Here is a 9240-nt window from a genome sequence, read left to right on the forward strand (position 1 = left end):
CTTCATTATATATATTATAACTATACAGGACAAGGACTACAAGTTGAGTTGGAGGCGGAGCTGTATATGAAGTCCTGAGTAATGCCATTTATTTTACTTTATTAAGAGTATTTCTTTTATATATATATATTTTATCCCACGATTTTGCAGCCCATTTTTTCACCCAGTGTCAATTATCTAATGTAATCCTGGGCGCTACACTTCCTCTGCCAACCATAAACTGTTTCCACTCAACATACCAACTTGAAGGTGATGGCAACATCAATGATCATCCTGCATCTAATATGTCTACTTCTATGGAGAGAAGGTAATACACCACAATTGGTTTACCTACAACCACAACAAAGATCCATTCTTAAAATGTTTTTATTCAGTTCTATATTTCTGCTTCCAGTTCATTTTGCTCAGTTATCAGTGCAGCAGGAGGGTGTAATGGCCGTCGTTGGAAGCAACGTGACTTTGCACTGCTTTGATCAAGATCAAGAGTTTAATGACAACGAGATAAGCTTCTACCTGTATAAGCACAGTCTTGGAGATAAAAAACCCGAGATGTTAGCGTCCCAGATCGGGTACAAAGGGAACACTTTGTCTGATACTTTTATGAACGATTCCCGTTTTTCTGTGGCCCCAGGAGAAGGAAGGAAGGGAATACATGTCAAGATCCTGGATGTGCAACTGTCAGACTCTGCCATGTACTACTGTTGGTTTGATATGTATAATACAATCATTTTCAAAGAAGTCACCATGCTCCATGTAAAAGGTTCCAGCATGATCAGCATCCAAGCAATTGTCCAGCAACCTCCAGATAAGAAGCCAGGAGATTCGGTGACTCTGAACTGTACCGTTCACACTGCTAGTACTTACCACTGTGCTGAGTCTGTGGCCTCAGGTGGAGCTGGAGGTCTGAACATTGGGCTGGGCGTGGCACTGGTCATTTCCATCATCCTGGTTATTGTCTTGTCTTCCATCATCTACAAGTTGAAACGGGAAACATGTGGGCATAGTGGTAAGTGAGCTCAAAAACATTTTAGATTTTGGTGCATTGTAACACTGGTGGTGTAGTGCAGATGAAGGTTCTGTCCATGCAATCTGCTATAGGAACTCAGTCGGTAAAAGAAAAAAGACAATAAGTTGAGACAACAGAGTTTCGAGGAAGGTTCAACCAGGTCAACCTAAATTCCTTGACAGTTTATAACATTATTATTATTATTATTATTATAATGTGTATTCTTTTTTAAGGTCCTGCCGCCATGTGTCCTACAAACGCAGTGGTAGGTTTTATTTATTTATATTTTTTCCCACGTTCACAAACGTCCTCGCCCAGGGTCTTGTGTCTCTGATCATCAAGTCCTTCTACATTTTTTTACTATCCCCTCCAATGTCTATGGAGTTTTAATGTTTGTTTAGACTAGAGTACTAAACGTGATGTCATGTGGCAGCCAAGTCTATGGAGTTTTAATGTTTGTTTAGTGTACCAAACGTGATGTCATGTGGCAGCCAAGTCTATGGAATTTTAACGTTTGTTTAGAGTTTAGAGTACAATGTTTGTTTAAATTTATGGAGTGAGGCACCCCTCACTTCACACGAGTGTTTTTTTCCCCAATTTCACCAGGATGAAGACAACCTCCATTATGCTGCTGTGAGTCTCAGCAAGAAGAGTCGACCAAGACCACAGAGAAGCAATATAGACACAGACACTGTGTATGCTGGTGTTAGACATTAGAACTGATCTACAATTCTGCTATACTATCTGATATCTAATACCTCTTACTGGCTGTCTTACTTACTTACTTAATTATCCCCATTATGCCAACTGGCGCATAAGGCAGCAATAAGGCAGTGAGGGGCGCTCTTATCCTCATACATCATCACATTCCGTGCTCAGCCAATCAAATCATCACAAATGTCATTCCGCCCAATCACTCTTGGCGTCTTCACTTATCTGTGCTCACTTTTATCTACAATATGTACTTTGCTCAGCCAATAAAATCATGGCTATCGGTGATCAGCCAATCACAAGCCAATGTTTGTGTTCACACAGACCAGGAAAGCTGGGCATAAGAGAAATAAAAATCACACCTGTGTGAAATGAGGGGCGCTCTTGTCATCGTACATCAATTTATGCTAGTGGACATTTGACATTGCTACATAAGGTACATAAGGTGGTCCCTTACTGGCCAAGCGCTCCCACCAACATGTGATTAGTTAGCCGATTTGCTCGTTTACATATGACGTAAATTTTCAATGTCAATGGCATTTAATGTTTTGATGTTTAATTTACGTCATATTTAGTGGAATTCTCGCCCTATCTCTCACCCGTCTGAGGTAACTCATTTCGAGCTTTGCCTTCTGGCTCAGCTCTCTTTATATATGGTCACATATTATGCCAATTATGAAAATTGCTCAACATATGCAAGTTAGCATCCGGCAGTTTCTACATGCTGGGGACCCATACTCAACATTTCTAACATAAAACTTTGGTGTACTCAACATGTCCGGGTTCACAATGGGGCTCTAAGGGCTTGCAACTATAGACTATATAGTTAGAGTTCATATAAACAAAACGCCTGGGGTCTCCGAGGCTATAGAGTTAATATAACTATAATAGTCAGTAGTATAGTGTCAGTAGTGTTTCTGGTGCAATATATTTGTCATCGGTTTTGAAAGCTACTTCTCTAAAATATTGGTAACAATTTCTGGGAACCAGATAGTAAGTCAGACCATTTCCAAGAAATTGAAAGTGAAAGTAAAGTGGGCCCATAGCAGACCAAGGGCCAGATGGGGGGGGGGGGGGGGGGATCCCCCAGGAGGAAGTGAGTAATGTTGTGCGGGAAAGCACAGACAGACATACTGTGCTTTTCATTTCATTATGTGGGTGACACACTGACACTATGTCTCTCCTTCTTTCTGTGTGTGTGTGTGTGTGTGTGTGTGTGTGTGTGTGTGTGTGTGTGTGTGTGTGTGTGTGTGAAATGAAATGAAATGAAATGAAATGAAATGAAATCTATATTTACCCAGGGTATCTGGGCTAAGCTCAAGAACTTGTTTCCAGCCAGGCCCTGCTCATAGAACACATTTCATCGTAGTGGTTCAATGCCTTGTGTGTGTGTGTGTGTGTGTGTGTGTGTGTGTGTGTGTGTGTGTGTGTGTGTGTGTGTGTGTGTGTGCGTGTGCGTGTGCGTGTGTGTGCGTGTGCGTGCATGCGTGCTGACAGTTCAGAACTATTTCCAAGAAATTCCTGTCTGCTTTATTATTAGAAGAACTTTAGAAGGCGCTACACAACACAGTGTGTTGTGTAAATAAGGTAAGGTGTGTGTTGAACACACACCTTACCTTATTTACGAAACACTCTCTGAAACCACCAGCAAGGAATGAACTAGAATAGAACCACCGTGAGAAAACGTCACGTTCAATAGTGTGCTGTGTGCAGTGCAGCGGGAGAGACTTCCTTAAGGTGACATTCACAGTACACCAGAGAGCTTTGCTGCGATTAAAACGAATCCTGCTGCGCATTGTCAGAAAGTGCACTTCGTTTGGCAGGTGTGAAAGCTCATTCGAAATCTAATGCGTATCAAAGAACCGCATTCTACTCCGAGCAAAAACGGGGGTTTCACTTCGCTTCCAATCGCACTAGATTACGATTCAGTGCAGGTGTGAATACAATCCGCAGTAAATAAAGGAAATGAAGCAAACGATGTGGCGGGTGAGGAGCTGAACACAGTTGGAGACGGAGAAGGCATATTTTACGCAGCGCAAAGATGTCCCGTTACCGTGGATAGACGTGGTCGAATGAGCAGACTGAAGCCCTGATCGAAATGAGGACGAGTACATTAATCAATTGCTTAAGGAAACACATAAAAACACTGCAGTGTATTATAGCCTAGAGAATATTCTGTCTGTTCATCTCGATAAACTTGTAAACATTTTGCGCTGCTGTCTGTTATATCAGTGCGCTCAGCGCTGTTCCTTCCATGCCCAAAAGAACAGTGCGTGGCTGCGTGCGTATAGAGAGAGAGAGAGCGAGAGAGAGAGATGGGTGGGTCCAGTCCCAGACGGCACGACACATGCACGTTATGAGTATAATTTGAATCAATTTTGATCACCATATATTTCACTGTGTAGGCTATAGTTTATGAATGGAACACATTGATAAAGGTCCCCCTGCTGCGTTTCCATAGCTGCGGATGACATGACAGTGTGAAGGCAAACCGCAGTAAATTAAATATGCAAGAAGTCCCAATTCTCCTCCCATTCGCATCGAGTCTACCGAAGTATTAGGTGGGAATGAGACCTTAAGACTCAGAGGCGGAATGTCGATTGTCCATACAAGTCACAGCAACACTCCCCCACCAACTTTACATTCCTTTCAAGGACTGGTTAGTGGTTAACCATGCTAGGGGGGAGGAGCCCTGAGTCAACAACACATTTTAAATTTGACTGAGTGGAAAGAAAAGCACACATCGAAGCATCGTTGTCCTGTTTGGATTTCAACTAATATCTGCTACTCTAAAGCACATAGCAGTCAAAGGTAAGATAATCTATTTGGTAACAAGACAACTCACCCCTAAACTCACTTTTGGTGAGTTGTCCAGACAACTCACCCCTAAACGTGAAGACATCTCACCCCTGCTTTTTTAGGGGTGAGATGTCTTCACTTTCCGGGGTGAGTTGTCAGGACAACTCACCAAAAGTCTGACTGAATATGTAGCCTTTGAGCTATACTTTACTGAATATTTCACAAGAATATAACACAAGAGTCAAATGTACGGTCAAATGTAATGTAGTTTATTTAAATATAGAAACATTGTAAACAAAGTTCAAACAGCAGTTTGTACAAAAAATATAAAAAAAGGTAAACATCAAAAGTTTAGAAAAACATCAGTTTGTACAAAAAAATATAGAAAAAAGTTAAGTATAGAAAAAATGTAAACTAAAAAATATAGTAAAAAGTTGTCATAAAAAAAAAAAAAACATCAGTTTGCTACAAAAACACTAAAAAATTGTCATATCTACAAAAAGAAAGAAAAAAGTTGTGCTGTGTGCAGTGCAGTGTGCTGTCCCATTTTGGTCAAAAGTTGTGCACTAAAAAGTTGTCATATCTACAAAAAGAAAGAAAAAAGTTGTGCTGTGTGCAGTGCAGTGTGCTGTCCCATTTTGGTCAAAAGTTGTGCAGTGCAGTGTGCTCATCTCCACACTGGGGCATTCAATTCAGATGTAATTCAGTCAGTATAGGCCTATTAGAACTGTGATTGATTGATCATGCGTCCGTTGTGCGTCTAATTAGCAACTTTGTACAGCCGTCAGACTCTGCCTTTGAAGCGCAAACATTATCCACAAACGACCCCCCCCCCCCTCAATGCTGCATAGAGAGAGAGAGAGAGAGAGAGAGAGAGAGAGACGCTCTACTCCTTACAAGTGTTTCACCGGATTTTACTGTTAAATAAATAAATAATTAGCCGTGACTGCGCACGTCTGTAGGAACCGATAGTTAGATCCGAAATTGAATTATGCCTACTGTAATGGGTGCCACGGAAAGTACAGACAACTCACCCCGCAATGTCAGAAAGTGAAGAACAATGTCAAATAGATGAATACGAGACATCTCACCCCGGTGAGATGTCTTTACTTTCCGGGGTGAGCTGTCTTCACTTTCCGGGGTGAGCTGTCCGGGGTGAGCTGTCCGGACAACTCACCCCGACATGTCAAAAAGTGAAGACAACTCACCGGGGTGAGATGTCTCGTATTCATCTATTTTCTTTGCACATCCACTTTGTTCAGATGCCAATCTGGGAACCCATTGGCAAAACAAAGGAAAAACGTGCCCTCTTTTAGTGGACGTGAGTCAACAGTCAACAGTGGTGGAAACTTAAAGTACTCACATGTTTTATTAAGTAAAAGTATCAATACTGCAATGTAGACATACTCTGTTAAAGTAAAAGTCCAGAATTCAAAATGTACTTGAGTAAAAGTAAAAAATGTACTTTAAAGTAACACAAGTTGAAAGTACAAATCACACAGAATGTCTCATTTCAAGTTTTCAAATCTATAACAATCTTTTGAATCTCTAGAAATCTTTTCAGAATAGCAGATCTACAAGCTCACAATCCGTCGCATCGCGAAGCATTGTGAGCTTGTAGGTCGGCTATTCTCGAATGGCTGAAATGTATGGTTGAAGTAAGTGGTTAAAGGTATATTCAGTGATTTCACTTAATTCAAATATCACTTATTTTTTTGTTTTGTTGTGATAATCCTCCTTACTATAGAGTGTGCTGACCGTATAAGGAGTTCCTCCCTGTCCCCAGTTAACCCCTGGGGTAAAAAAAACCTTAGGTTTCGTTTTTGGCTAGGTGGCCCAGCTCCAAAAAAGTCAAGTGGACTACATACATACATACAGTATGTAGGCCTATGTAGTTTTATTCAATGTTGTTGCTTCAAGATAATCTATTTTTTAAATTATAGCTGGCTCTATGGCTATTCTTATGACATCGAGTTGAGAAATGTTGGGGCGGTGCTGCCCCCTCGGGAACGTTATGTGATAGCGGCACAATTTTAAAAAGATCTCATAACTGATTTTCACGCGGTGTTTGTATGTTTAGGACTGAGGCCGATTTTTGCTAGATGGCAACAACCTGTCCTGAATTGGTTAAATAATTAAAAAAAATATATATGTATAACGTCAGCCTTTTATTGCAGATCAGCTAAGCTCTGCATCAGCACTGCTGATGATCCTGCTGATTCAGCTCAGCTGATCTGCAGGAACTGATGGTCAGTTAGTCATTTAGCCTCGCGTAGCTAGACAATGTGTCACACTGCGTGCCTGGGGAAATTAGCATTGCAAAGGCAGACTCTGGTGGAGGCTTATGCCCCCCTAAGCCCCCCCCCCCTCCCCACAAACCCAATTGACTGACTTCTATGTAAACCAAAATGAATTAGCCCCCACTCTAAATATAGCCAGCCCCCCCAGTCACAATTTTCTGGAGCCGTCGCTGATTAGAGAAGCAACTTGACTGTACTTTACGGTAATGTGTAATCTAATAGCACTTTCTTTTTCTCTGATCATTAAGCTGAAATATGTTTTATTCATCCATTTTTTAGACATGAAAATTACAGGAAAGGTGAAGCAGAAATATTACGTGACGAAGATGAAGAAGCAGGATGATGTCATCACTGAAAACTCCCAGCTTGGTGAGAATTGGATTATTGAAAAACCTTGTCTCTCTAGATCAGGGGTAGGATATGATGCACACGGAACTGTCTCTCACATGAGTGAGAAAAAACTCCCCAAACCCTCCAATGCCACATGGTTCCGTGGTGTGCACCGTTAGGCATTAGACTTCCAATCCCAGCACCACGGGATCAAATCCCTCTCCCGCCGCTGTTTATTTATTATGTAAAATCAATCATCGCAAATTATTTTATTAGGATTATGGGTAGGTTTAGCATAGTTTTTTTTCTCCCCCAGCGAGGCGGCCCACTCAGCCCACTTGGTGAGAACAGAGTACAGCAGTAGTTCTAGTTAGGTAAAAACAGTTACAAAGACGGAGGTGTGCCGTCTCTGGCGGACTTGAGCAGCGAGCCGCAGGCGAGCGTGTCGCTGTGCCGAACGTTGCGAAGTGCACTAGAGACGACTCGGCACCGCTCAAGTTATGTACCCATTAGGACAGAATCATAAATTATACCGTGACACATTTACATTTTATGACTCCTGTTGTTCTAGTTACATCATCGATGGGGAATCCAAGCTAATAGAAACAGCAGGCTTTCTATTCCTGAAAAGTTGCAATGCGAAAAAGGAAGCCATCGTTCTCACAATAATACAAATGTAAATCTGCCTAACGATAAAGTCACTGGTTTCTGAACTGACCACAGCCCTCATATGAGACACAGACAGAATAGAAAAATATTGTGGTATTTTATCATGAGCATTAGTGAGACCAATTATATTATATTAAGATAGGTTGAAAAGTGGTCCTTTAATAAACCCACTGTTTGTGTTGTGTTGCAGAGGCTGGAGAGAACACATACATCATGTGGAAAGGAAGTATGGACTGTCTTCCTCCAAAAAGTGAGTCCATGTTACCAAGTTAACATTCTGGTGGTTTATGTCATGACTTTCAAATATGTTAAAAAAAACGAACGCATACGTTCTACTTTCTATTGACAAGAACTAAGAAATCCACTTGGTTGAAATAGTGCTGTTGAGGTGTATGATTGAACACATGAAAATTACAATAGACGTCTGCTTGTCTGACCTTCTATTTGCTGACAGAACAGCCCCATGGTATCTCTTAACGACATTACAGATTAAAATGTAGGCCCAGACCTTTCTCCATGCAAATTAGTTTTGGCTACATGACTAAATGTCTTGTTTCCTCTTCTATGTTACAGTGAGTGAAGAAACCACAGAAAACGGATGTGAAGGACCGAACCAAGCCTTAAATTCATTGAGAATGGTCATCCAATCTCTGCACTCCATAACGTGGACTAGAGAAGATACAATACCTGTTCTTAAAAGTTTTTTGTCAGTTTTAATTACATGACCATCACCTTACACACTTCAATAACCACAATTCACTGAAAGCAAGTCTACAGACCTCTCTCAACAACCTCCACCCCAGGACTCACCTAACCCCAGCTGAATACGAGACTGCTCGCCCCTTTACCAACTCGCCCCGGGCGTACAATTTACAATTTAGGCATTTAGCAGACGCTCTTAATCCAGAGCGATTTACATTAAGCAAGAACAAAAAGCATGGGAATACATCACATATATAAAAAGCATTTATCAAGAAACATGCGTAAGCTAAGAACCTAACTAGAACATATCTATATATAATGACACTATACATATAAGCTATACATATATATTATACTATGCTGTACTGTTATTGTGCTGTCTACATGACATGCTATAAGTCTGTTTCAAATGCTATCTAAGTCTAAAAAGTGCTGTCTAAGGGGGTAGGGTAAGTGCTATGGGCCATTGTGGAGTCTGAAAAGGTGGGTTTTCAAACTACGGCGGAAGATCGGGAGTGATGCTGCAGTTCTGATTGCAACAGGAAGTGCGTTCCACAGTTTTGGGGCCAGAAGGGAGAAGAGTTTGGGACGTGTGGAGCGTTGTCCCGGCGTTTTTAGTGAGGGTACTTCCAGCTTCCCTGCGTTGGCTGATCTGAGTGCGCGGGAGGGTTTGTAGGGTTCAATCATGCTTGCAAGATATGGGGGAGCCATACCTTTGGTTGC

The 9240-nt window shown here is 41.5% G+C and overlaps 1 long non-coding RNA gene across 1 annotated transcript; it reads left to right on the forward strand.

Annotated features, from left to right (window-relative positions):
* The first annotated feature begins 7066 nt into the window (after positions 1-7066).
* On the forward strand, positions 7067-8783 carry LOC306920261. Its single transcript, XR_013789630.1, has 3 exons — positions 7067-7185; positions 8006-8065; positions 8389-8783. It is a non-coding gene; the product is annotated as an uncharacterized lncRNA (long non-coding RNA).
* The last annotated feature ends 457 nt before the right edge of the window (positions 8784-9240 follow it).

The sequence above is a fragment of the Electrona antarctica genome (assembly GCF_951216825.1).
Source record: "Electrona antarctica genome assembly, chromosome: 3".
Lineage (NCBI taxonomy): Eukaryota > Metazoa > Chordata > Actinopteri > Myctophiformes > Myctophidae > Electrona > Electrona antarctica.